Raw genomic sequence first — 12,757 nt, forward strand, 5'->3', positions numbered from 1 at the left:
CAGTAGTTACTCTAAACCAAACCATTTTGGGGTGATTCGTTTGTCTATTTGTGAGCATTCTGACGTGCACCATGGCCTAAGAGAAGGATCTTTAAGACCTGGGGAAGTTTGTCCATCTGCTGGAATGCAGAGGGAGGCTTGTAAATTAGAGCCCCTAATGAAAACTCTCTGGTGTCCAACTGGAGCAATCATCTGGTTAAAATCAACCAGTAATTCCACAGATTTTCCTGCCCCTCTCTCCCAGCCTCAACGCCTAATTTAAAAGAAAAGTATATGTTCTGCTTCACACATGCATTTTGAACTCTGCAAAAATCTGTACCCCTTAGCAATTAAACCTTTAGCATTTACGTTTAGTAAAACATATATATCTGAAAATAGAACCCATGGAATGTTTTAAGCAACACATTTCTGAATCATACCAAATACAAATATTCTTACAACTAAACATAGCAAAATAATCAACAGATTATCATGAATAATCAAAAAGTAATATTGTCACACATAGTTTAAGGTAAAGGCTTTCCAGATGTAATTAAGTGATAGAAATTCTAATTGTAGTTATGGTTGATTGAGTGCATACAGTAACACACCTGTGCTCAATCAAAAAGGTATGCTTAGTGAATGAAATAATCAAGTGCTAAACATTAAAGTGTCATACATAACACAGGCACGGATTAGAGGGAGCCTGGAGTAGTATCTGGCTAAAACATAGAGAACTAGAGTCTAAACCTATTAAACATCTCCCCTCTGAAATGGCCACTACTTTCCTTGGAGTTATTCAACCTTTCACCCACTGAGCCCCCTGACTGTGAACTTAAGCCAGATGCCATTTGCCCAAAATCTCTTCTGGTTTTAACCTCTGGAATCTGCAACACATTAAAGGAGGAGAGGGGAACACAGGCAATAGATTAGAGGCAAGCTTGGTTATTAGTTTGCTGATACTATTTTACAAGGGTCAAATGCAATGGCAGGGAAAACAAGTTGAGGAGGAAAAAGTGTTTTTATTACGAAGCCTTGTACTAGGTGGACTATTGATGGTGTATTAGATAACCTAGTCCGGAACACGCAATATCTTTCTTGAAATACTTCATCACATGTAGAGGGTCTCTACAAGATTGTCCAAATGTAGCACACTGGACACTACAGTAAAAATCCTTAGTTATCTAAGGTAAAGGATACTACTGCACGTTAACTTTGCACTTGGGCTCAGGGGTCACGTCAGTGTGCGGAGAGGAGATGGGTTTTCAGTTACTTCTCAGGGTGTGAAAGAGGCCTTTGTCATTGACCTCAGCTCAACCAAAAAATGCAAGATATTTGCAAGATAGCGGGAACCTCCCAAAATCTAAACAAATCAAATTGTATGTCACATGCGCCGCATAAAAGAGGTGTAAACCTTACTGTGAAATGCTTACTTACAAGCCCGTAACCAACAATGCAGTTCAAGAAATAGTTAATAAAATATTTACTAAATTAACTAAATAAAAAAATATAATAAAATGTAATCATTCCAATAGTAACAAGAAATGTACATTACAGTACCGAGGCTTTTTACAGGGGATACCGGTACCGAGTCAAGTGACTATGCATAGATAATAAACAGTGAGTAGCAGCAGTGTAAAAACAAAGGGGGGCATTTGTTCGGGTGGCCATTTGATTAGTTTAGTTGTTCAGCAGTCTTGTGGCTTGGGGGTAGAAGCTGTTAAGGAGTCTTTTGGTTCTAGACTTGGCACTCCGGTATAGCTTGCCGTGCAGTAGCAGAGAGAACTGTGACTTTGGGTGACTGGAGTCTTTGACAATGTTTTGGGCCTTCATCTGACACCGCCTAGTATATAGGTCCTGGATGTCAGGAAGCTTGGCCCCAGTGATATACTGGACCGTGCGCACGACAATCTGTAGCGCCTTACAGTCAGATGCCGAGCAGTTGCCATAACAGGCGGTGATGCACTCGTTGGTGCAGCTGTAGAACCTTTTGAGGATCTGAGGACCCATGACAAATCTTTTCAGTCTCCTAAGGGGGAAATGCTCTCTTCATGCCCTCGTCACAACTGTCTTGGTGTGTTTGGACCACAATAGTTTGTTGGTGATGTGGACACCAAGGAACTTGAAACTCTCGACCCGCTCCACTTCAGTCCAGTCGATGTAAATGGGGGCCTGTTCGGCCCTCCTTTTCCTGTAGTTCACGATCAGCTCCTTTGTCTTGCTCATAATGAGAGAGAGGTTGTTGTCCTGGCACCACATTGCCAGGTCTCTGGCCTCCTCCCCATAGGCTGTCTTATCATTTTCAGTGATCAGGCCTACCACTGTTGTGTCGTCAGCAAACTTAATGATGGAGTTGGAGTCGTGCTTGGCCATGAAGTCATGGTGAACCATGGAGTTCAGAAGGGGACAAAGCATGCACCCTTGAGGGGCCCCAGTGTTGAGGATCAGTGTAGCAGATCAGTGTAGCAGCCTACCCAGATGTGTTGCCTATATACGTATGTATATATATGTATACATATATATTACATTGTTTACATTGGCTCAGTGTTCTGTCACTCATGGGGACACTACATCACTGCCAAGTCTAAGGGTATAGCTAGAAAATTCAAGCCCCTTGTGTGCTGCCATAGAGTTACATTAGTAATGCCCGTCCATCTATTCAGTGAAGTGGCTGTGTGGTCCCAAGTCTAAGATTAAGGGTCTCTTTTCCTAGTTTAAAAGGATAAATATTCAACGTTTTTCATGCTGTCAATGTAGTACGATTTGTGCCGCGCTCAAAACAACTGTTAAATCTGACTTTAGTGAGTTCAAGACAAATATGTTACGACTGGAAAAATATGTTTTGAACTTTTATCCAAATACGGAACTCTTGCCTCTTTCTAGAGCTATGACTTGAAGATCGTGATTCAACCTTTTTTTTTGAGATCCCAGTTGTCTTGAAAGCACCATAACTCCAGAGAATGCCAGATTTTGATGACAAAATTTGCCCACAAAGGACTGTTGCGCCACCTTAATGTTCAAGTGAGCACAGTACACGTAGGACAGTCCAAAAATGTCTTGTATGTCACTGCATAAATGATGTAATATGCCAGCTAAGCTGTATACTGTAGCTAAGAAAGTAATACTACGTGTGTGTTGTGTAGTAAGCTGTTAGTAGCCCATGTGCCTCACCCTAATAATTTGGTCTATTTTCACCTCTGAATTTTGCCTACTGTTCTGACTTAGTGGTGCATATGTAGCCTATAACCAGTTTTGGAGAAAAGTAGTCAACGAATATTGTAAGAGCTTTAATTTTCTGCTTATATGCCCCCTTTATTCAAATCATATCAAATCAAATTTTATTTGTCACATACACATGGTTAGCAGATGTTAATGCGAGTGTAGCGAAATGCTTGTGCTTCTAGTTCCGACAATGCAGTGATAACCAACAAGTAATCTAACTAACAATTCCAAAACTACAGTCTTATACACAGTGTAAGGGGATAAAGAATATGTACATAAGGATATATGAATGAGTGATGGTACAGGGCAGCATACAGTAGATGGTATCGAGTACAGTATATACATATGAGATGAGTATGTAGACAAAGTAAACAAAGTGGCATAGTTAAAGTGGCTAGTGATACATGTATTACATAAGGATGCAGTCGATGATATAGAGTACAGTATATACGTATGCATATGAGATGAATAATGTCGGGTAAGTAACATTATATAAGGTAGCATTGTTTAAAGTGGCTAGTGATATATTTACATCATTTCCCATCAATTCCCATTATTAAAGTGGCTGGAGTTGGGTCAATGTCAATGTCAGTGTGTTGGCAGCAGCCACTCAATGTTAGTGGTGGCTGTTTAACAGTCTGATGGCCTTGAGATAGAAGCTGTTTTTCAGTCTCTCGGTCCCAGCTTTGATGCACCTGTACTGACCTCGCCTTCTGGATGATAGCGGGGTGAACAGGCAGTGGCTCGGGTGGTTGATGTCCTTGATGATCTTTATGGCCTTCCTGTAACATCGGGTGGTGTAGGTGTCCTGGAGGGCAGGTAGTTTGCCCCGGTGATGCGTTGTGCAGACCTCACTACCCTCTGGAGAGCCTTACGGTTGAGGGCGGAGCAGTTGCCGTACCAGGCGGTGATACAGCCCGCCAGGATGCTCTCGATTGTGCATCTGTAGAAGTTTGTGAGTGCTTTTGGTGACAAGCCGAATTTCTTCAGCCTCCTGAGGTTTAAGAGGCGCTGCTGCGCCTTCTTCACGACGCTGTCAGTGTGAGTGGACCAATTCAGTTTGTCTGTGATGTGTATGCCGAGGAACTTAAAACTTGCTACCCTCTCCACTACTGTACCATCGATGTGGATAGGGGGGTGTTCCCTCTGCTGTTTCCTGAAGTCCACAATCATCTCCTTAGTTTTGTTGACGTTGAGTGTGAGGTTATTTTCCTGACACCACACTCCGAGGGCCCTCACCTCCTCCCTGTAGGCCGTCTCGTCGTTGTTGGTAATCAAGCCTACCACTGTTGTGTCGTCCGCAAACTTGATGATTGAGTTGGAGGCGTGCGTGGCCACGCAGTCGTGGGTGAACAGGGAGTACAGGAGAGGGCTCAGAACGCACCCTTGTGGGGCCCCCGTGTTGAGGATCAATGGGGGTTCTGACTTGGTGTACAGGGAGAACATTGTAAGAACGGTCCATGATCTGAATTCTGTTGCTGTACATTTCAAAAGTGCTGAACAAATAGTTAAATTGACTCCATCCGATTAATCATCTTTGGGCTGCAATCCCGTTACCGGGATGCTATGACAACTGCCGCTGAAAGTGCAGGGCGCAAAATTCAAAACAACAGAAATCTCATAATTAAAATTCCTCAAACATACATGTATTTTATACTGTTTTAAATATATTATTGTTGTTAATCCCACCACTGAGTCCGATTTCAAATAGGATTGACGGCGAAAGCTCAACAAACGATTATGTTAGGTCAGCACCTAATCACAATAAAACACAGCCATTTTTCCAGCCAAAGAGAGGAGTCACAAAAACCACAAATAGAGATACAATTAATCACTAGCCTTTGATGATCTTCATTAGATGATACTCATAGGACTTCATGTTACACAATACATGTTTGTTTTGTTTGATAAAGTTCATATTTATATAAAAAAATCTGAGTTTACATTCACTAGTTCCAAAAACATCCAGTGATTTTGCATAGCTACATTGATTCAACAGAAATACTCATCATAAATGTAGATGATAATACAGGTTATACACATGGAATTATATATATACCTGTCCTTAATGCAACCGCTGTGTCAGATTTCAAAAAAACTTTACTGAAAAAGCAAACCATGCAATAATCTGAGACGGCGCTCAGAACAATCACGTCAAAATAGCCGCCATGTTGTAGTCAACATAAGCCATAAATTACATGCTAAATATTCCCTTACCTTTGATGATCAGAATGCACTCCAAGGAATCCCAGGTCCACAATAAATGATTGATTTGTTCGATAATGTCCGTTATTTAGGTCCAATTAGCTACTTTTGTTAGCGCGTTTGGTATACATATCCAAACTCTCGTTCTGGTCAGCGTTACGTCGGACAAAAACTTCAAAAAGTTATATTACAGTCCAAAGAAACATTTCAAACTAAGTACAGAATCAATCATTAGGATGTTTTTAACATTCATCTTCAATAAAGTTCCAACCTTTGGAGTATTCCTTTGTGTTTTCAGGAGCCATGGAACGCAGGTCACCATCATGTGCAATGCGCGTGACCAGAAAATGTCTGACTGCCAGACACCTGATTCTGCTGTCATTCAGTCCCACAACAAAGTAGAAGCCTCAATCAAATTTCTATAGACGGTTGACATCTAGTGGAAGCCCTAGGAAGTGCAACATCAATATCTCAAGCGGAATTCAATGGGAACTGTGTTGAGTACATACCAGCCTCAGATTTCTCACTTCCTGTTATGATTTCTCCTTAGGTTTTTGCCTGCCATATGAGTTCTGTTATACTCAATTGTCAGTAGAAATCAGCTATGTTTTTAAAAAGGCAGTAAACGAGGCTGAACAAACTGTTTCGCTGCCAGACAAGGCTCCACTGATAGCCATGTGTAGTAGTGGTAAGGGGTTGTAACTCTGCTGTTGGGATAGCTTTATGTAGGCCTTAACAGTTTGTGGGCACCGTTTGTCATCATTATAGTGCAATTCATGTATTGTTCAGTGCTATATTTTGTGCTTTGCCCCACCACGGTTTACATGCTAAAATCGCCACTGCCCACAAGACATGTTAACCTCCCCTGTTATTGGTAAATTATGAGACGTTATCATGTCTTGGGGGTATGATCTCAAAGCCATGTATAAAAATGCCCACTTGCCTATTATTTTGGCTACCATGGTTAGAAGTATATATGTCAGTGACTTTGAAACAAGGGTATCTAAGGAACACACAGGGTTTATTAAAGAGTGTGTATATGTGTCTCAGTCAACAACCCGACTTATGGGAAAGTCTGGAGTGGCGTGTCTATAGCCACATCTTCATTTATTCGATCACCACCCCAAACGAATAGCCGGTGAATAACATGCTATTCTCAAGCTTATATTCAAAGTCAGAATACACATAGTGTCACGCCCTGGCCATAGACAGGCTTTTATTCTCTATTTTCGTTAGGCCGGGGTGTGACTAGGGGGTGCGCATTCTATGTTCCTTTTTCTATGTTTTTGTATTTCTTTGTTTTTGGCCGGGTATGGTTCTCAATCAGGGACAGCTGTCTATCGTTGTCTCTGATTGAGAACCATACTTAGGTAGCTCTTGCCCACATGGGTTTTGTGGGTAGTTATTTTCTGTTTAGTGTGTTTTGCACCTGACGGAGCTGTTTCGGTTGTTCTCTTTTGTTGTTTTGTTAATCAGTGTTCAGTTCCATTAATAAAATGATGAACATATACCTTCTTCCACCAACGGCCATTACACATAGAGACAAATGTGCATAAAACATGAATTACGTTCCATTTAAGCACGCTTAACTCGGGTCGGAATTCCACCCTAAGCGCTTAGGCATTTCCCCCTAAGTGCTTAGGTCCCCATGCACTTTCCAAAATAGAAAGTTATGCATGGCTTTGTCCCCAATGTGTTATTTTTTCCAGTGACTGATCCAATGATGATTGTGGGTTGCCTGTCAAGTCATTAACTAGTCCCACCATGCTTTATTTCCTTTTCTTCACTTATTTCTTTGGGACCTCTTTGTGGATCTTATTTTCCCTCCATCCTCCATTAGAAAGTGAGTTTTTTGCAGGGGAGGGTTGCAGCGAGTAGAAACACTGATGTATAGAGCTCAGTTGCTTGTCTTTAGTGAAAGCTTTTGTTTCCTGGGGCTCCCTATTCATCACAAAGCCTTTGGTGGGAAGAGATATAAAGACAGGCCCTGACCCTGGTGTGAGCCCTTGTGACCTTTTTGAACCCAAGGGGACAGATTTCGGCAACTGTGCCATCAGTATTCGTTGACCGCAGGCCTCCCACTGGAGAATGGCCAGTGCCGGACAACATGAATGGAGGGATATGGTGGGAAAATGTGGTAATTTATAGAAGTAGGGAGTCTATTTCAAAAGACGCTATGCTGGATCAGCTGACAGGCAGGGTCAGAGGTCACGTTTGGGCCTGATTTTTTTTGCCATGTTACTGTAACATCTGCGTGTTTAGAGACTTTTTTTCACTCTTGGGGCACTGACAGGAAAAACCTATGGTTAGGATTATTGGATGTTAATAACCAATGTTTGATTTAGTATCCTGAAGGACTGTTTGCTTGAGGACTATTCACGGGAAGCTTTTCTCACTTTAGAAACAAATCCTTATTTTGGTTGCATACAGGTTGGTTTACTATTTACCATTTCTTAACTCTTGGATGGGGTCTAATTTTGCGAGCATTTTCCCAAAAAGTACAGTATACCGTATTGAATACGAATAATGGTTTGAGTTGTGAAGTTTAAATAATTTTCCAAACTATACCTTTACAGTAAAATGTGATTGTACCTTAAACACATTGAAATCAACAAAGCCCATATGTAAACCTTCTCTGCATAGTTGATCACTTGGGCTCCCCAGTGTCATCTACAAGTGGCCAAGTGAAGAGATACTAGGGAGTCCCCAGCCTCAGGGCTAGCCATTAAGTAAATTGGTCTCTGTAGACTTATAGCTGTGTCACTGTCTGTGACGGCCTGCCACAAATTTGACCCAAGGACAAGGGTCCAGCGCTGACCAGCTGTTCTGTGAGCTTCTCTCTCAGACCCTGGGAAGACACTCCTAATTAGCCTCCCACATCCATAAACATGTCCAGTAGGTCAGTCACTCCAGGCTCATTGATTGGACTGATGTGTTCCATACCCATGTTTGACTTAGCCTTCACATCAAGAACAATGATGGCTACCAGTTGACACCGGCACATTGATGAAACCCACATGCTCAAACTGAGAAGGCCTGTTATTGCAGCAAAAGACTGGGGTTAGTTGAGCCTGTTGTTGTAGTATTACAAACAATATTGTGCTCATGAATTTAGCATAAGATGTAACCCTTGATTGTAGGGGTAACAAAACAACATTTTTCTTCTGCTGCTTCAACCTTCACTGGTGTTCTCTTAGATTTATATCTGTTCTCATACAGACATCATGACCGGGTCAATACTTCTACAGTAACAACTGCTGGTTATGACTGTAGTGATTAACGGATGGAACTAGACTCTGCCAGAGGACAATATCATATATGGTGTGTCAGATAGGAGTTTGTCTTTTATTGAGGTCACAGGATACAAGTCTTGAGGGCCTGCCCTCCCAGATCACAGCTCGAGATATTTTTCTCGTCCTTTTCTGCCCTCCCTGAGTTGCTTTGCTTTCATTTAGCTGGCCTCCCCCAATAAAAATGCAAGCCAATATTCCAGCACATTAAGCCAAGAGATGTTTAATACACAAGCGTTTTGGTGCAAAGGGGACGGTAAGGCCTCACAGAAAGATGGATGGGCCTGCAGACTAAGAGTGGGCAGTTTTCCCACTGCCCTGGTCTCGGCCAGGGACAAAGGCCTCATTGAGTGGGATGCTTGACATCAGCATCATAAACTAGTCATGGCTACAAAGGCCCTGACACTTTAAAGTACCAGCTACTGCAGCCTTCTTTTCTCTCCTTGTACAGCGTTGCTAAGGCTGGTCCAGTCACCAACAGTTGTGTCCTTTTTTTCCGCAGACATCCAATAAAACGATGTGCTACAGATAACCATTTTACTTCTCCTCCACCTCCTCTTGCTCCTCTTGCTCCTCCTCCAGACTCTCTCCAGACACTCTCCACAGAAGTACTGGAGGAAATTAAGGTTGTTTCATTTCTACTAAGTCCTGCATTGTTACTGCTACATTGTTACAAACTATTTTTTCTGTGACTTTTGTGAATTCAATTCAACCAATCCACATATCACAACATGGATCACCTACCTCCATGGAATTGCTATTTGATTGTTCGTTTTGATTGCGGTCCCAGGTGAACCTGCTGGACTAAAGACTTCTATATCTGTTGTCATTATCAGGGTAAAGCTACCCTGCTCTTAGGATTCTCTGACATAGGAAAGGGAGCCTTGTAAGTTTCACTGACATCAATGTCAAGGCAGCGAGAGATGAGTGTGGCGAGCTGAATGAAGGGTCAGCACAAAGCCAGGTTCAGAACCTCAATGTCAGGTAATAAAGTGAGGGGTGCACTTCAATGGATTAAATACAGAGCCAAAATATGGCCAGGGTGCTGATATATGGAATAATATGTCAGATGGTTTCCTGAAGAGCACGTTTGACTGCAACACAAACTGAATAAGTTTTACACAAAGATCTTCAAGCACTGAAGCCGCAATTTGTCAGGGTATGTACTCTACAAAGCGTTGAGAGCATGTTGACTACAAAAGATATCCAGCCAATGTGACACAACTGTGTCACGTTGGCTGAATATCTTTTGGGTGGTGGACCATTCTACATACACATAGGAAACTGTTGAGCATGAAAAATTCAGCAGCGTTGCAATTCTTGACACACTCAAACCGGTGTGCCTGGCACCTACTATCATACTCCATCCAAAGGCACTTGCAAATCTTTTGTTTTGTCCATTTACCCTCTGAATATCACAATCCTTGTCTCAGTTGTCTCAAGGCTTAAAAATCCTTATTTAACCTGTCTCTTCCCCTTCATCTATACCGATCAAAGAAGATTTAACAGGTGATATCAATAAAGGATTTTAGTTTTCAACTGGATTTACCTGGTCAGTCTTTGTCATGAAAAGAGCAGGTATTTCAAATGTTATGTACACTCAGTGTAGGTTACAGTGCCTGAACCAACCTGATTTTGATATGCTGCTAGCTAGCCGTTGTTAGCTACAGTTAGCTAGCTAGAAATTCGAGGGGACAACATACTAGCTAGCTTTAGCTACATGTACCCCTAGCTACATGTACATCCTCCAGACATGACACTTAGGTCCATTCTCATATTTGGTCAAATCCAGAGAGAAGGGAGTCGGAAAATACATGTGGGGAAACAGCTGCTTCACATTTCTAACCCCTGGAACAATGTAAAGAAAGTATGTTTGGAAAGGTTCAGGCACGAATGGAGGTCACCAAGCTTCTGGGGGAGATGTCAGTCATGGCTGTCAACCTCGGGAAAGAAACTGTAAAATGACATTGGCCTTCATTGGCATGTATTTTCACTTTCCTCTTTGTCTGATCAAACCAAGTGCATTTTGGAAATGCAACGTTTCTTCTCACCCTGTCTTTATTTTACCTTAAGCTATTCATGTTTTATCACACAATAACTATGACATAGTTATTATACAGTAATAACCACCTGTCACTGATGCAATGGTATCCAGCAGCACACTAGGTGACTACCCTTAGAGCCGGAGTCAGTCATACCACAGCCACAAAGAAGGGCGACACAATTCATCGCATGACCCACAACCCCGCAGCTGCCCTGTCGATCTATAGGTGAAGTACTCTACTGTGCTGTTGTCACCCATTCACCTAGCCATGTGTAATCGATCCCTCATATGTCTGAAAAAAGACTTCAAGGTCCAGAGATTATCACCCTGGTCAGCTGGCTCACATGCCGTCTCGTCTATATTTAAATACAGTAAAATCATAAGAGGAATGGGTTTGGAAAGAAACCATTACTGCTGGGCAGGTCAGGGGCAGCCCTAACTTACAGAGAGAGTAAGAGGTGGAGTAATTATCACACCATGTCTAAGTCTGGCCCGGCCTCCCAAAGACCCCTTGCCCCTGTGCTATACAATGTTCTCGTCTGGCCTACTCCTACAGGAGAATCCCATCGTCATTTCCATCTTCTGAATATAGTTCAAATGTAATGTTTTAAATGTGTCTTCAATGACTTGAAAAGCATGCAAACAACATTGTGTGGTTTTGCACCAAATTGGTACCTCCCTATAATGTTTGTTTTTTTAGGCCAGCATCATGATGTTTATGCAGTGTCTTTGTTTACAAACTTCCAGGAGAATTGTAATCTACTTTCCATTCAATTGTTTTTAGCATTTGGAATTTTTGATACATACTAAACTGTTAAAATACATACCATGTTGGCTATTTATGAAAGTCCTTTTTTCATACAATATTTAAAAAACTATGAATAATGGTATTTATTTATACCACAGTATACCTACAGTATGTCTAGCCACTCAACTAAAGGGCTTTCTATTTTTCTGGATGTCATGTGTGGCTTCAAATAAAACTAGCACCCATATGTTTCTCCCTCTTGTGAATGGCTGTGGCAGGATTATTCTCTTAATAGTTATCTGTCCTCAAGTCCTTGACCTCCTTGAATTGTAAACACATTTTTTACACCCCTCTCAGCACTCTGGGACCGAGAGAGTTTTGTCGACAGTGGAGCCCAAAGATAAGCATGCAGGGGCTGAACCTGTTCCGGACTGCAGTGCCCTCTGCAGCACCTCAGCACCACACTCAGTCAAATCTCTCCCAGCACAGCCAGATCACATCTGTTAATCTCCTCTGACCATGACTCTTCAACAGTGGTGGGAAAAGTATCCAATTGTCATACTTGAGTAAAAGTTAAGATACCTTAAAAGAAAATGACTCAAGTAAAAGTGAAAGTCACCCAATAAAATTCTACTTGAGTAAAAGTTTTTTTTGCAGTATTTGGTTTTAAATATAAGTATCACAAATAAATATAATTGTTAAAATATACTTAAGTATCAAAAGTAAAAGTATATATATTTTCACATTCCTTATATTAAGCAAACCAGACACCACAATTGTCTTGTTTTTTACATTTACAGATAGCCAGGGGCACACTCCAAAACTTAGGCAATCATTTACAAACTAAGCATTTGTGTTTAGTGAGTCGCCCAGATCAGAGGCAGTATGGATGACTCTTGATAAGTGTGTGAATTGGACCATTTTCCTGTCCTGATTAGCAATCGAAATGTAATGAGTAGTTTTGGATGTCAGGGAAAATGTATGGAGTAAATAAGTACATTATTTTTGTTAGGAATGTAAATAGTAAAGTACAGATACCCCCAAAACGACTTAAGTAGTACTTCAAAATAGTTTTTCTTAAGTACTTTACACCACTGCTCTTCAAGAGTACAAGCGCGGCACTTTTGGGTGAACTCTATGCAAGTGCATCCAAAGCCATGGATGTACAGCCCACACACATCCCTGAATGCTCACTGGCACCAGTTAGCAGACTACAGAAAATATGAGGTAAAAGAAGAAGAGAATGTCAGGAAGTCCGACACCAGTGAA

At 41.6% G+C, this 12,757-nt stretch overlaps 1 long non-coding RNA gene across 1 annotated transcript; it reads left to right on the forward strand.

Moving 5' to 3' along the window:
• Positions 1-9,253: 9,253 nt before the first annotated feature.
• LOC118396141 (uncharacterized) lies at positions 9,254-12,132 on the forward strand. Its single transcript, XR_004828138.1, has 2 exons — positions 9,254-9,855; positions 11,846-12,132. It is a non-coding gene; the product is annotated as an uncharacterized LOC118396141 (long non-coding RNA).
• The last annotated feature ends 625 nt before the right edge of the window (positions 12,133-12,757 follow it).

This window comes from Oncorhynchus keta, chromosome 17 (assembly GCF_023373465.1).
Source record: "Oncorhynchus keta strain PuntledgeMale-10-30-2019 chromosome 17, Oket_V2, whole genome shotgun sequence".
In the NCBI taxonomy this organism is placed as follows: Eukaryota; Metazoa; Chordata; class Actinopteri; order Salmoniformes; family Salmonidae; genus Oncorhynchus; species Oncorhynchus keta.